This window comes from Pteropus alecto, unplaced genomic scaffold (assembly GCF_000325575.1).
Source record: "Pteropus alecto unplaced genomic scaffold, ASM32557v1 scaffold105, whole genome shotgun sequence".
Classification (NCBI taxonomy): domain Eukaryota; kingdom Metazoa; phylum Chordata; class Mammalia; order Chiroptera; family Pteropodidae; genus Pteropus; species Pteropus alecto.
This window is the reverse complement of record NW_006436294.1, coordinates 2,852,942-2,869,388: the sequence shown is the minus strand read 5'-3', so window position 1 is coordinate 2,869,388 and position 16,447 is coordinate 2,852,942. Positions and strand designations below refer to the sequence as shown.

The 16,447-nt window shown below is 37.5% G+C and overlaps 1 long non-coding RNA gene across 3 annotated transcripts in view; it reads left to right on the top strand.

The window, feature by feature from the left end:
• The first annotated feature begins 324 nt into the window (after nucleotides 1-324).
• LOC112480534 overlaps nucleotides 325-16,447 on the top strand; it is a 43,455-nt gene continuing 27,332 nt past the window's right edge. For 2 of the 3 annotated variants that reach the window (XR_003046623.1, XR_003046621.1), the window contains exon 1: nucleotides 325-12,699. This is a non-coding gene — a long non-coding RNA (uncharacterized LOC112480534). The remainder of the gene's footprint in view (nucleotides 12,700-16,447) is intronic. The other variant, XR_003046622.1, reaches the window with a different exon arrangement.

Below are 16,447 nucleotides of genomic sequence, written 5' to 3'. Positions count from 1 at the left end.
CCGACTCCGTCGCTCGGCCCCGCGGCGAGAGCCCGCCAGGTGAGTGAGGTTGGTGGGGAGGGGATGTCAGGAGGGGACAGGGCACCCGGCGAGCTCAGCCCCTCGCCCGACGCCTTCCTGGGCGCTGACAGGCGCTCGGGACCCGGCCTCTGGGGGGTCGAACGTCTATACCCATCCCGAGGAGTTCTTTCGGCCTCCCTGTCCTTCGGTGTCGGGGCCCGGAGTGCTGGGAGCTTGGGACAGGGGCAGTGCGGCCGCCGGGCAGGAGTTGGCAGGGCGGCCGGGGCGTGGGACCGGCGACGGGAGGCAGGTGGGCCCCGGCGGAGCGCGGGGAGGGGCGCGGGACTGGGGACCGGGCAAGGTGCGCGCGGGGGCCCGCAGGAATCTCAGGAAATGTTTGTTGGGCATTTGGGAGAAACTCTGCCCTTGGGACAAGGCTCCTTGCTTTTGCCCCGGCCAGCGAAAGTGGCGGATTTTACAGCAGAACTCAAGGGGAAGCAGGCAGGACTGGCTGGAAAGAAGGGGGACCGTGAAGACCCGTCTGGACGGGGACCAGAGATGAACGAATGCGCTTGTGGGGAGCCCTGGGGCATGATGTGTGGACGTTGCCATGCCAGTGTTTGATGTTTGTTGCTTATGGTTATTTTAGGACTAAATTATTTTTTGAAAAAAGTTACTTGGGAAAGAGGGAACTGCTTGAATGGTCATAAGTCCTTCCCTGTTTATGCAGGAAATAAGTTAATCTTTCACACCACCACCCCCAACTGAATCTGTGCCCAGTGGACTTTAAAAATAATAAATACAAAACTCTAAAGCCCCGAAACAAGGTAATGTTTGTCTGATGAGTTTCAGGTGTCAGGCTCCGTGTTCCGTGGGAGAGAAAGGGAAGGACACCGAAGTATTTGATACGCTTTAGCAGTCGCTGTTTTGTAAAAAGCTTTGGAGCCCATCAAAAGTGGAGTTTAGTTTTCACTGCCAGGGTTAAGTAATCACTTTGACCCTGTGCCACCCACCAATCAGGAGCTTCCCTGAAAGTAACTTGGAAGACCGCTACCAGCCCAGTGCTCTGTCGACTGGGAATAACCAGTGCTTCCGCTGTTTTTTTTTTTTTCCTCTTTATTTTTCCACTATTATAATGCATGCTACCAAACGTTAGAATAAATTGTCCATCGTTAAACTGCTCTCCACTGAGTCACTTTGAAATGATCAACCGCTAGCTGTGACATGTCTTTCATATTTGAAAGTTATTTGGAAATTTCAAATGCAGTTTTTTCAAATTGATAATTTCTTTTTTTTTTGAGTATAAGTCTAGCTTAAATAGATTACACCAAGTGGGTAATGTGTTCTAAAATTTAAATCTCATCCAAGAAAATGTCTGATTTGTGAAAGGTGCAGGCTTAACATCTGAGGAATTGTCTAAAGGAGTCTTTGGTGATAAGAGAACAGCCAGGACACTCTGTCTTGTGAGTTTCGTAACTGGCAGGCTCTGCATATACAAACTTGCCCCGTATCCAAGCCTTTCGGATATGTGGGTGCTCCTGTTGATCATGGATCTTGGATTATTTGTCATTTTCAAAAAGTTATCAACACAGAACCCTCTTTTTGAAATTGAGTCCTTGTCGCATGTAGCCAGGGTACTGAAGGTTTTCAGTACAAGATATAAGGGAGGATTATTCATTTCTGGGTCTTGTTAATACTTTCTGTGCAGCAATTTTTATACCCGGTTCTGTGCTTTTACGTCTTGCTTCGTTGGCTGTTGCTAACATGCACAGTCCTGTGATGGGGTACTTGGATGTTACAACCTAAAACATTTCCTGTATTCAATACATATTTAATTTTCTTCCTTCTCTCTTTTTAAAGGGAACCCCAGAATTGGGCAAATCAACACTTACTCAGCATATCCCCCTTCTAGGTGTCATTGACCTTGGTGACATCATGGAGGTCATGTGTTATGGAGATAAACAGTTTTGGGTTTCCTCCAGGTGATAAAGACACATGAGAAAGTGATCTGATATATGAATACCTTGATTTTTTTTTAAATCGTTTTTATCAGGCATTTACAATAAATCATTGCCAAAAATAATTCATTGACCTCCTTTTGGGAATACATGTATTTCTATTTTACATTAAAAAATAATAGGTTAATTTCTTTTTTTCAATTTTTCTAGTATTGCTTGTGTAGTCTACCACAGATGAACAACTGGTTTTTTGGGTGACATTTTTAAAACTTGGGAAATAGGGAGAAGGGCAGTAATGCTGGGACAAATTTGGCCTATGAAAGCCACTGTACTCACTGTAAGAAATTCGATATTTTCAAGTATAAGATTATAAAACAAATATATGAGAATTTTATATTTTACAAAAGGATTCACTAAAAGGTGCCTTCAAATAATTAATACCTTTTTTATGGAACTTATAAAATGTGATTTGATTTACGAAAAATTAGTTGGCTTACAACAATTTAAGAACAGATTTTTGACGTGATGTAAGATTTAACCAGGGTGTTCCTTGAATTACTACTTTTCTGAAAATGGGGCAAGGTTATTATTTATGGGCTTCTTAAATTCAAAGTTGTGCCACTTATATGCTACCTATTAATGTTATAACTGAATGGAAAACTTGTCTGATTTGTGCTGAACTATTTAAGGAGTACACTGAAACCTAATTAAAATGCCACAGTTTTATGGTCAGGTTTGTCTGGAACCCCTTCCAAGATAGTTTAGTTACTGAGGTATCAAAAGCACCTTATTAAAAGATACTCTCACTAGGACGGTGGTCCTGCAGTCTAGGCCAACAAGTGGTTATACCCAGACTTCAGCAAAATCAAAATAAATAGATATGGTCTGAAGTCCACATGTAGTGAAAACCATTACCTTGAATTTTTCTCTAGGTGCAGATTATTATCCACAATTAAAGGCTTGATTTTCCTAAGCTGCAGTTCTGTTTGGGTCAATTGTAAAAAATTCTTTTTTTTTTTTTTTTTTAAGAAAGAACAACTACATACACTTTAAACTTTAAAGGAGGCTTTTTTTTTTTTTTTTTGGTAGTGCAATTCGGTTTATTTGGAATCACAGGAGATATTGAATAAAGACTTGGGGAGTTTTCTGAAATCATTTTGCTTTGGTGATATTAAAAAAAAGGAATGTGAGTTAATAAGAATAGAACTTGCTTATGGGTTAGTTCAAACTTTATGTTGGCATAAGGGAGAAAGGGAGGAACTAGCCACAAACTTTATTAGGGATAATTAATCAAATTTATTTTGCTGTATACTCTTCATTCCTGGCTTCTCCAGAGTGATACCCTTCCTCCCCACTATTAAAGAAGTCTTTTTCTTAGAGAAGGGATTTAAAGGGTAAGAGCTAAGCATGCCAGGTATGTTAGTGTTCAAAGTATCTTTTGAGAGTTTTAATAGTTTTTGTTCTGTTTTTATGCATTAGAAAGCAAGAAATTATTTTCATGCTGACTATGGGTTGAGAGCCCAACTTTGGAATAATGGGCACAGTTTTACTCCTCTTAACTTATTATTATAAAAAGAGAGGGAGCAGATCGAATGATGCCACTGAGTTTTTAGTATAGGCTCTTAGTTCCCCTTTTGAACAAATGAATAAAAATTAAGATTGAAGAAGTGATATTAAGAGAAATATTTAATTTTTTAAAACCCCAAGGGGCTCTCGCAAAGACTTGCTAATTTTAGAACATGGTAGGGTAAATAAGTTCATTACTTAGATTTATCATTAATGAAGGCATGTAATTTAAAAGATTTTTAAGTACATGCAAAATATAAGTAGACTGCTGCATTTTAAAAATATTTGTGCCAAGATCTGTGAGAATAGAGGTAATGATTAGAATTTTTAATTGGAATTTAAGGCTGATTTATGCTCTCTAGTTTCATTATTTAACCCAGCGCCACTTTAAAAATGTCACTTAATTTTTCTGTTCCCAGTTTTTTCTATAAAATGCAATCAGTAGTGTAGCATACTTTATGTAAATTGGGTTTTTAAGTAATATATGCTAGACTCGTAAGCAAAACATATTACCTAATACTAATATGTTTATGTAAGTCCATTGAGTGGGATTGAAAAACGTTTAGACCTTGTAATCTGCAGAACTTTGGGCAAAAGTTTTAAAGAGTTCAGAATTTTAGTCATAGATGTTCCTGTAAATTGCATTTTCCTCATTTACCTGAACGGATTTCCTTTCACAGTTACGTCTTTCCAGACTCCAGACATGCTCGTTTTTAGTGTTGGGTCATCTCATCTATAGCATCAGTAGGAAGTTCAGAATTTCAAACCTGTCTTCTTTGTATTTCTCAATGTTCCATCTGGGAGAGTGTTTGAATTTCAATTATTGAATCTGGTTTAATCAGAATTCATTCTAAATGAAAAGGTTATTACGATTTTCACAAACTAGGAGGAGATATAAATTTATTTTGAGATAATTTATGAACATTTTTGTATTACTGTAGGGACAATTAAACAGAATGTATAATTTAATATTTCTACTAGCATTTATTCTAAGTCAACTTTATGTAGTAGTTGTCTCTTAAAAAGATGTATTTGTCTGTGGAATATTTTTCAAAAAACTTGCCCTTAAATGTCGAGAGATGAAATTTTACTTTGAAACCTCCTAATTGAATATATAGTCAAATGTGTATAGTTAAATGTTTATTATTGGGTATTGTTTTGATTATTATTTTACATATGAGGATTTTTTTGTATGTCTTTGTAAGATTACTTTCAAGTATATTTTTATTTATAAAAAGCTTTCCTTTAAAAATAAGTCGTTTTGATCTTAATGATTATTTGATAGTCCTCAGACTTTTATATATGAAAGAAGTCGAAATGAATAATTTATTAAACTGTTTCCCCAAAATGCAGTAATTTGGTTGGAACATGTAGTATGACTTATTTTCCTATAATGTAGAGTTAGTTATCTTTATCTCTCTCAAATTTATAGCAGAATAGTTGGCTGTTTTTGCAAATTTAGGGGGTATAGAATATGCCCAGAAATAACCTTTCGAACACTAAGTGTTGGACTGAGTTTACAATATCATGTGGAAATGGTACTTTCCTTATAATGACATTTATGTTATTTCTGTCTAAATACCGTTTCTTAAACATGCCTATAAGTGAATATATTGTACGTGTCAGTCAAATGATGTATTTAATTTACATCTATGTTTCTCTTCCCTCTTCCTCCTTTTAATAATCGTCAATCGTTGGCCTTTAGCCACATGCTGAGGGAAAGTTTGTGATGTGTGTGAGTGGCTGGCCCAGAGTGGCGGTTGGTTTTTTCCTCGTGTCTTATCTGATGGAAAAAGGTGAGATTATTCTGTGACTCTTAATATGTATTAAACATTGTTTTGAGAATTTATTTTTAATCAATCTATTTATAAAGGGGATGTTTAAGAATGTTTAAGATGTTATGTTCCCTGGAAATAGTTTGAGAAGCAGGAGAAAGTGGCGGTAGAGAGAGGGATTAGATGAGATTGTGTAAAGTGAATATAATTATTTTGATGTAAAACATTAAATTAATCATGATATACCTTTTCCCTAGGATTGCAACCTTGCTTCTTGTTAGCGCTTCTCACTGAAGAGTTGAGGTAAGTTCCCAGGAAAGACATATGCATATCTTTAATCAGTTTTACATACTATCACTAGCAACATATTAGATGGCTATGAGAAAGTTAAACAGTTTTACACCGATGATCATTTTTAGTAGTCACATTTAGTGCTCCAGATTTTATAAGATGGGAGAACAGATGCTCAAGTGATAGGTGGGGAAGGATTTTCAGATACAAAGTTATTGTTAAGAAAATTCGAGTACACCAATCTTAAAAAAATTACATCATACCAATTACAGTCATACATCCTATGTTTTCCAACACTGTACCAGTTTTGAATACTCCATGACTGTTCATGTCCAACCATAAATCCTAACTTTTAGAATTTAGAAAATGTGGTCACTTAAATTATAGCTTAACTCAAGAGTGAAAAAGCTGATAATTAATCTCTATCTTCCTTTTTCTGTATCATAGCTTTCTGTCGTTGAATTTGAAGGCTTAGTACTACCTTCTTGGTTATATATTTTCCTAGTTCTGTAATTGAAGAAAAACTATGAGAATGAATCCTTACACCTGAGAAGTTAGAATCACATTGGGAGAGGCATAAAGTATATGGAACATAATCGTGTCAGTGTATTAAAAAATTTTCTTTCTAAAGCAACAACGGTTTTGAAACATTCTGTAAAGAGTTCTAGAGGACGTCAAGCAGGTTCGTTCCAGTTTCAGCCAGTGCAGTTTTACTTTGATCAGTTTTAAGTGTGGAAGTTTGCAAAAGATTTCATTTGAGATCAAGGTTCTGTTGTTTAAAATAAAAAGCTCGATAGCCACATTGTTAGCATATTTAATCTCATCGTTATCCCGCGTAAATCCTGGCACTGATTGGTCTTTTTATTATGACTTCTGAGACTTCTTTATCTAGCTCCAGTTTCATTCTTCCTCTCTTATCACTGTCTCCCCTGCTTTTCATGTACGCCCTGCATTCTAGTGCTACTTAAATTGCTTAATGTTCCCTAAGAGGAAAGCGTTCCATCTCCATGCTTTTGTACGTGGAACTGCCATCATTCTTGTCATGCTAGGCGAAACTGTTTCTTGGGAACCTTAGTCATAGCTCCATAAAAGCACTTATTTCATTGTTGTGTAACTATGGCCTCCCTTGAGAGCAGAGACCATCTAATTTATCTTTGTATCCATACTACTAGATGTTCATTAAGTATTCAGATGTCTGAATAATTGCATTTAGAATTTGAGAAGTAGTAGAATTACTTTAATGCACACTCACGTGAATAAAATATCCCAGAACTAGTCTGTGCAAAGTATTTTTAGTGACACAGTGTCAAGTGTAATGCTAAGTATATAAAAAGCATCCAGTTGCACTTATCATAAAGTATAATAAAGCCAAGAGATAGATTAGGTACTAGTGGCTTAAATGAAGTGATGTATTAGATTCAGTCATCTGATCGTAAACATTGGCCGTGAGAAAGCATTTTAATAATAATTCTATACAGTCTTGATTACCCATGAAAAAATTTCTCCCTATGTGATTAAAGCTAATAGACCCAAAAAGACCTTCAAATGTCCAAGAATATGATGTAGTGGTACCTGCCCATAAAGGTTAAAGAACGGGTCCTGGAGCTATATTGCCTGAGTTCACATCCTTGTCCTGCCTGTCAATAGCTGTGTGATCTTATACAAGTTACTTAACTATCCTGTGCCTCCTTTTTCTAATCTATAAAATGAGGACATTAATAATACTACTTTTTATATGGCTGTGTTTGGTATACGTGAATTCATGTATGTTGAGCACTTAAAAGAATGCCCAACCCACAGAAAATAATACATGTTAGTTATAATTAATTTCTAGTGGCTTCTTATTTGAACAGACGTTTATCGTGTATCATTTTTCATCATTTAAAAATAATTGCATTATTACACCAGTATCTAAAAGAAAAATTAGCATTTTTAGTTACTGTATCTTTAAACTGGCAACTGTTTTATCTGCTTACTGACTCGTTCTCCGTTCTCCCATCTCCCTGGTGGAATGTAGACTGTTTCTGTCAGGTAGATTGACATGGGATTGACATGGGAGATTTGAAACTCTGTTCTCCTGGATCTGCAGCAGAGCATTGTATTCCCATGACCTGTGCAGTTCTTGGTAGTGTCCACAGGAGAGGAGGGAGAAATAACAAGTATAGAAATCCAGTGACAAATTAAACAAGCCTTAACCTGTTCCACATAAGCCCTAGACTTACATGCTTCTTAGAGAGGATAGGTGTTCAGCTTTTTTCCTTTTTACATTTTCCTTGACTTTTTGGGCTTGAAAGAATAAAGTTTTAAAAATCTGATTTTATATTCATTCCAGAAAGGCACATACAAATTTAAATTTAATAAGTCAATGAGCCTGTATTTTAAGCTCATTTTTTTTATATATATACCTGCAGTGAGAGAAATAAGTAGGGCGTTAGTAATTTGTGTCAGGGCAATGCAATCCTGTTAAATATGTCCATTTAGGATGCAAAGAAAAATTTAAGGGAAGAAGAAATTTGTATTTCAAGTTATCTTGTAAAGAGTAGTTATTCATGTCTTATTATAACAAGTAATACCCAGCGTGTCTTTATAGCCTACTTCGATTTTCTCTTGTGTAACAATTAAAATATAATGAGAAGTTAGTGGGTGACTTTTAAAAAATATTTCATTAAAGGAAGGAATTTAACAAATAATTTTGAGTTTACTGTGCTGAGTGATTTGAAGATGAGGGGCTGGGATTTGAAGATAAGTCAGGCTTTTATCTTTATACACTACTTAGGACCCACTGGGAAACCAGAGTGTGCAGCTAACGAGTACATGGGGCTTGAAAGCTGGCAACAGGAGTGGGAAATGCTGGGTTTGAATAGAATAAGGAAAGAAATCAGTGGAAGACCATTTTTAAATGCCAGTGGGAAATTCGAATGCTTATACGAGTTGATTGATACACTAGTATTGTCCTGTAATTAGGACACTAATTTAGTATTAGCAAATTTTTGCGTAAGTGCCATTGTAGGAACTTGAAAAATATTTTTTGAACCTCCTTGGAAATTAAAGGAGTTAGGTCATACTATGCAAAACAACTGCTAGAATACAGTTTTGACTAAACCTTTCTTTTGTACAAACCAAGGCACCGCGACTGTGTTTAATGTTATCCAGCTTGAAATTTCATTTCCCTTCAACAGCCTGCCTTTCCATGTTTGTTAGGCCAAACGACTTCTTGTTTTATTTCTTCAGTTCTAGTTCCTTGTTGTTATTACTATTACTATTATTATTATTTAATCAGAAAAGATCAGAAATGCTGTTTGGGCATTTTTAAACTCCTCACAGATGTTTGGTTGCATGGAGGAGTCAGATTTGTTCAACCCACACCCAGTCCAGGCTCCTCAGTAGCATCGTTACCTTGTCGTCGTTCAGGCTTCCTTGTTTTAGAAGCTTTCTAATAGCTAGAAATAGCTTCTCTTTGAGCTATCTCTGTTTCCCCTCCAACGCTGACTTACTGGTCCTTGGCAGTCTAGGGCTGCATATGTGAAACCTATTCCTCTTACACACAATAGCTCTTAAAAGTATTGGAGAATGACTGTTAACTCCTGCTTAAGTCTTTTTGCTATTCTAAGAGGAAAAAGCCCTAATTCTCAAACCATGTGCACATGATATGGTTTACAGACTTTTCTCCATCCACATTGCTAAACTGACAAAGTCTGTTTGTCAGTATACCTCTTAAAATACGGCGGCCAGAACTGAACAGACTACTTCAGATACGGTCAGATGATTGTTAAGTACAATGCAGCTATTATCTGGATACTGTACTTCTGTTAATGCAGCCCGAAATTTGCATTACATTTTTTGGCAGCCACATTGCCCTTTGATCATATTGAGCTTATGGTCAACTAAAACCTTGTCTCTTTTTCATGTGAACTGCTTTAGGTCTAATCTTTCTCATTCTTTGTTTGCCAGTTGATGCTTTGAAAGTAAGTGCAGGGTATTATGTGTATGATTCCTGTAGAAGTTGAAATGAATTTGTCTTTATCAAATTTCATCCCATTTGACTCTCTAGAGATAAGAACTAACATTTATATAAGGCAGCACAGTTTTCATGGTGCTTTCACATATATTTTAATTTAATCTTTACAACAACCATCCAACAGTCAGAAGAGAAAAACGACTTTCCACTAAGTCAGGAATTGGCAGACATAGTACTTTGTCACAGGTTTTTGATTCCAAGTCCCATGCTCATCTTATCACTGTTCACTTTGTAAGCATTTAGCTTGTCCTTTGCTATGCGGCCAGCACCATGTGGCTGGTGCATCTAGTGAGCAAGACAGATTTCATTCTCTGTCCTTTGGTATTTGTGGCCTGGCATATAAATAATTACTGCTAGTTACTGAGCACTTTCTATTGGGAAGGCACTGTGGTAAGTTGTATTACTGTTCAAAGTATTTGTTGCCTCTCTCTGTCAGGGTCCTCTCTGTAAGAGGATTATAATTTCTACTCTGTTGACATCACATTTGGACGCTTGACCTTCCTTGACCAATAAAATGTTAGAGGAAGTGACATGTCCCACCTTTGAGCACATGTTTTAAATTCCATCTTGTGATTCTGCGGGTGGCTCTTTTCTGTCTCTCTTGGAACTAGAATGCTTTAACTAGGGCTGGTCGCACAATGATGGAGCCTCCAGGCTGGTCAATATGTGCAGCTTACTATATATGTAATATATAGTAAGAACGATGGAGCTTAGCTGAAACTAATCCATGATAGACATTTAATGTAAGTGAGAAATAAATGCTTGTGTGGTAGGCACCATGATTTTGGAGCCATTTGCGACCATAGCCTAATACAGCCCCAACAGTGTGATACCGACCACATTGAAGGTGCTGTATGAAGATAAATAAGACAGGCCTTGTCCTCAGAGAGCTTGCAATCTTGGTGGATGCATTAAATTTCCACCAGTTATTGGTAGTTGGGGAATAGGAGAGTATATGTATGAAAATATTTTTGACTTTGAGGATCTTTCCTGACCTTCACCTTACCCCTAGGCCGAATTAATGTTTTAAATCCTGGGTCTGTGGTCCAGCTATGCACTGTCACAACTTCTAATCGTCCAAAATTTGATAAATGTGTTTTCTATGTCCTTTTTTAAAACAAATGTATAAGAGAATGGGCTTCTACAGAATAGTCATCAGAAACTCTCTTGGTAAATCTCTTAATCAGCATTCACTAGATAACCTAAGAGTCTGCCTAGTTGAACTGTTGGCAACATATTCTGGAAAAATATTATGAGATCCTAGGTTCTCTGTGAATTTTATTTGTGAGCATTCAAATTTCCTATTGCCACAGCTGCATGTACGCCTCACTCTGCATGGGGTTTTAGAGACAATCCCCGGGGTGGGATTCTGTGAGGGATTTCCTTATCCTGAGAAGCTAAGGAATACATGGCCACGGTTCAAGGGAGCTCTTGAAACCTTTGAAATAATTATGTGTAAAATTATGTGTAAATACACATCATTCTGGGCCACAGCTTTCACCAGGTTATCAGAGGGAATCATGAGTCCCCTGGAAGGCTACAGCCCTGTCGTAGAGTGGCACTAGAAGTACAGGGATCTGGAGAGCACGACGTTTAGGGGGCGGGTAGAACAAGAACCCAGAAAGAAACTGAGAAGGAATAATAGAAAGGGTTGAGGACCGGGAGCAAATATAATGTTACAGAAGCCAGTTCCACATTAATCAGGTTTTAAAAACTCTTCTGGAATTTTGCATGGATTCTACATTCATCCTCATGGTGCTTCTCTCTCATTCCTTGGAAATTACCAAGTTTGCTGATTCATTTAATGTCTTAGGATATGATTTTTCATAATTTATAAATATGAATTTAAAGCAATTCCTTCTTTTCCTGTCTCCTTCCTATCTTAGGCTTCAGTTTCTGTTTCTTTCCCATCAATCCTTATTTACCCTTCCCAGATTAGAGATCATTCTTCTGATTTAACAAAGCTGACTCAAGGTAGGAGTGACACAGTTCATAGGTTATCTGTTGACAATTAATCTCAAGTAAGGAAGCTGGCCTTTATTATTTTTATTGAGAAAGCATTTTTAAGTCTTTTAAAGTTTTCCTTAGGTTATCTGTTGACAATTAATCCCAAGTAAGGAAGCTGGCCTTTATTATTTTTATTGAGAAAGCATTTTTAAGTCTTTTAAAGTTTTTCTTTCCTTAAGACTTCTGACAAATATCTACTTTAAAAAAAAAAACAACACCATATTAAGATATAATTGTTATATATATAGTAAGCTGCACATATTGAAAATATACAATTTGCTAAGTTTCGACATGTGTATTGCATAAAACCATCACCATAGTCAAGATACCGAACATATCTGTAACCCCTAAAGTTCTCTAGTCTCCCTTGGTAACCCCCTTTATTCCCCAGAAACCACTATTTGTTTTCTTTACACTATTTGACGTGTCGTAGAATACAGTATGCGCTCATTTTTGGTCTAGCTTCTTTCACCCAGCACGATTATTTTGAGATTCATCCATTATTGTAGTGTGTATCAGTAGTTTATTTCTTTTGATTGCTAAGTGGTTTTCCGTTGTATGGATATACTACAGTTTGTGTATCCTTTAATCTCTTTATAAACAGTGGGTTGTTTTTAGTTTGGGGCTTTTACAAATAAAGCTGCTGTGAACATCCACATACATGCCTTCGTATGGACCTGGGCCCCCATTTCTCTTGGATAAGTACCTAGGAGCGGAATAGTTGAATCACATGTGTGTGTGAGAGACGGGAGGGCTGGGAGAGGGAAGGGATTAAAGAAATTGGCTCACATGAATGTAGGGGCTGACAAGTCTACAATCCTTAGGACAGGCCAGCAGGCTGGACCCTCAGACGAGAAAGTTGGTGTTGCAGTCCTGAGTCTAAAGTCTGTAGGATAGGATTTCTGTTCCTGTCTTGACTCAGAATTCCTTCTTCCTCAGGAAACCTCAGTGTTTGGCTCCAAAAACCTTCAACTGATTGGATGTGGCCCACCCACATTATGGAGGATAATCTTTACTTAAAGTCATCTGATTATAAAATTCAGTCACATCTACAAAATACGTTCATAGCAGCATCTTAACTAGTGTAAGTTCAATTTCTGATTATTTGTTGCTACTTCACTACTTTGTTTTTGCTTTTCACTGTAGCCTTTTTTTCCACTACTCTTAAACAGATGAATGGCAGTCTTTTCATTCTAGATCAGCATTACCTTTTCTGTCTTTTTAGACATATCCTTTAAAAATATGAATTATTTTAGAAACTTTCTAATGTCATTACTTAACCTCTCACTTTTGTTTATTGGAACCACCTTACAAAAATGGCCATTTCATTTTAAGAATCTCATCTTACCTCATTTGAGTCATCTTCATTTTTCATTATAGGATTATAACAGTTCTCAAATATTTTAGAAGTTAAAAATGTAGGTGGATTTAGAATCTAAAACCCAGATAATTAGCAGAGTAGGGGTGTTGATGCCCAAAAAGGAAACAAAGTTTGGGAATAAAGATATAAGTTCATATTTTAGGCATCACCTTTATGCCATAATCTTCTTTCGATCAAATCCTTTAACTTCTTTGAGCCTCGGTTCCTTATCTGTAAAATGAAGCCATTATGAAGTTACGTGAGAACGGTAAGCAAGGTTCCTGCTCTCGTAAAGCTGCTCTCCAGGCAGGTCTGACAAGAGAGGCAGACAGTAAACAAGAAAAAGAACAAATTACATAATTTTAGGTCATGATGAGAGCTGTGAAGAAATCAAAGAGGGACATGTGATCAAGAAATACCGGGCTGAGGGGCCGCTTCGGAGTGGGTAGGCAGAGAAAACCTCTTTGAGGAGGTGACTTTCGAGAAGCTACCCCAGAAGGATTCGAAGAAACCAGGCATGTGAAGATCTATGTGGAAACTTGTCTGGCAGAGAGAAGAGAGCGCAAGGCCTCTAAGATGGGAAAGATTTGGCGAATTAGAGGAATTGAGAGAAGCCCGGAGATGCTTGGAGAATGGTGGGGAACGGTGGAGGAGGCGGAGCAGGCCAGCTTGTGTAGCATCTTCTAGGCCACAGCAAGGAGACTGGATTCCGTTCCGATTGCAAAGGGAAGCCATTGCAGGGTATTAAGAAAGGAAGTAGCATGATCGTTTGATGGCAGTGTCGTCGCGGACCTTTGGAAACATAAACTTAGCCCTGAGACATCAGCAACCTGTGTATCTTAGTGTCACTGGGATTTCTAGTTGCCCAAGATACATTAGTACAAATTACTATTTTCCCAGAGACAGCCATCCTTTACCAAACAAAGTCTGGGTTACCTAAAGCAAGTGCTATTGTACTTTATATCTTTTAGATTTTACTAAGACTTGTTATGCACTTGTATGTATTTTCAAAAGGAGTGCTTTGTGGATTTTTTTTTCCCTTTTATAAATATATGCAGTGGTTGACTAGCGTTGCCGTAAAGAGCATGATTTTGGTTTCAGATATGAACATAATTATTGACCACATGAAAGTATTCAGTAAATGTTAACAAATCTTTATTACTAGAAAGTGATGCCGTCATAGAATCACGGAATTATTGAGCCGAATGGACCCTAAGAATGATTTAGTCTTAATCCCTTTCTTTTATAGAAGAAGCAACTTAGATCCAAAGAGATTAAATGATCACACTATATAAACATAAAAATAAGCCTGGTTTTTATTATCCTCCCAGTTGTGGGCTGAGAGGTTCTTGAGGCAAAATTTGGAACCAGGGAATTTGGACAGTGACACCAATTGGCTTTATGTTCACTGCTTTCTTCTCTTTTGTTTGTTTACACTTGTGGTGTTTGACACTTAGCCCTGAACTAAGGATATTGGGATGAATCAGACAGCCTCTCCCTTAGTGTGGAAACGGACAAGTAAACAAACAGTTGCCATAAAAATTAAATGCCATGATAAAAGGCAAGCTAGCTCAGTGAGCTCTGGGAGTACGTGATGGGTGTGTCTGTTAAGTGACTCTAAGTTCATATCTATTCACCTACAGAGTTGAGCTTGCTTGGCCCCTTCTTTCAGTGAAGTAATTACATTGCCTCAGCCATGGGCCTTTCCTGTGCTTTTTTGCCTCCCAGCTATAGCCCTGGACTTGCCATAAGTGAATTTGAAGTTCCTGTATTAGGCTGTATCTGACCAGTCCCTATCTGGCCAGCCGACTTAGCTTGACGGCTCTCTCTGCTTCTGCCACTTGAGAGCCCTGAGGCCTCAGTATGTACCCCTGGCCAGTGATAAGCCACTTGGATGGTAGGATGTCTTATTTTAAATAGAAACACTTTTAGAGGCTAATTTAAGAGTAGTTGATGCAGATTTTATTAATCCTTTTTTTTTTTTTTTAATTAAAAGAAGTGAAATCAATTGGGTTTCTTTATTTTGGTTCATTTGTCTTCTGCTATATATATTTTGGCGGTGTGACCATGCCTAAGGAAACTAGCACATGAAGTTCATTGTTGATGTTATAACATGTTCTGCATGTTAAAATAAGGTACCAAAACTGGATTCAGAGAACAGGTACATCAAGCAGCACTGTTACAATTACGGAGGAACAATCGTTTCTTTTTACGTCTTTCCCTTTCAAGAGCTTATTATTTTCTGTATAACCCCAGCATTATCCCTTGGGCAAGTATGTTTTATTCTTGCTCTTGATTCTGTGTTACAAAGTTTGGTTAAAAAAACGATATTAACTTTTTGTCTCCCACACAAAGAATGTTCATATCTGTATTTTTTTGGTAAGACTCAATTCCAAACCGCTGAGCCTGCCCTAGTTTAAAGAATAGTATCAGTATCTTTTCTACAAGAAGTATATTTGACGTCATATGTATACATAAGATCTTCACCCACAAATGTGGCATACATTGTCGAGAATGTTAGATGATCGATCAGTTTCTGATGACATATTTGCACAGAGTATTAGAGAACAACTGGTTTTGACAGTCTGATGTAGTAGGTGATCTGGCAGTCTTCATCTTTTGGATCACATGAGAAAATTATCCATTGCATGGGACTTATGAGGAAGGGAGCTAGAATTTTAGAAGTGTTTTCTATGAAAGGCGAATAAGCTATCTGTAGTGAATGATTTTAGCTTGCATAGAAAACATCTTCGGCTGTACTAAATATAACACCGTCATCTCTGTGACGGTCTCTGCAATAATTATTCATTCTTCTCAGTTGACAGCAGAGGCATGTAGTACAGGTGAGAGCAGGCGCTGGAGCAAGGCTGCAGGGTCAGAGGTCAGGCCACCGGCTAGTGCGTGGCCCTGGGCACACGGCTTTCTGTTTCATGCTCCTCATTTACAAAAAGAGAGTAATACTAGTACCTACCGAACAGGGCTGTAATGAGGATTTAATGAATGAATATACATCTTAAACATAATAAGCACTAGATACGTATTAATTATTCCTATTATTGCTGCATATCTGTAATAGATTTTAAATGGCTGATTTTATTGGTGAGATTTTCATAGAGAATCTGGCATTTGAACTGAGCCTTGAAGAATAAACAGGATTTATAAAAATGAAATTGGAAATGAGAAAAGCTATGTGAACAAAGTTATAAAGAGGAGGTAAAGAATCTTTTTTTTCTTACATTGTCTTACTCAGTCCTCCCAGTACCCCTACAAGGTATTTAAAAATCTCATTTTAGAAATGGGACAGTAGCTACAGAAAAGTCATTTTCCCAAAGTCACAAAGTTAACGGTTGACCTAGTTCCATATGACTGCGAAGCTCCAGTTCTTACTTATTACCCAGTACTGCCTTCCAAAGAGGGGCTATTGGAGGACGATTCCAGAAAATATCTGAAAGGGCGACTGCCTCATAGTTAG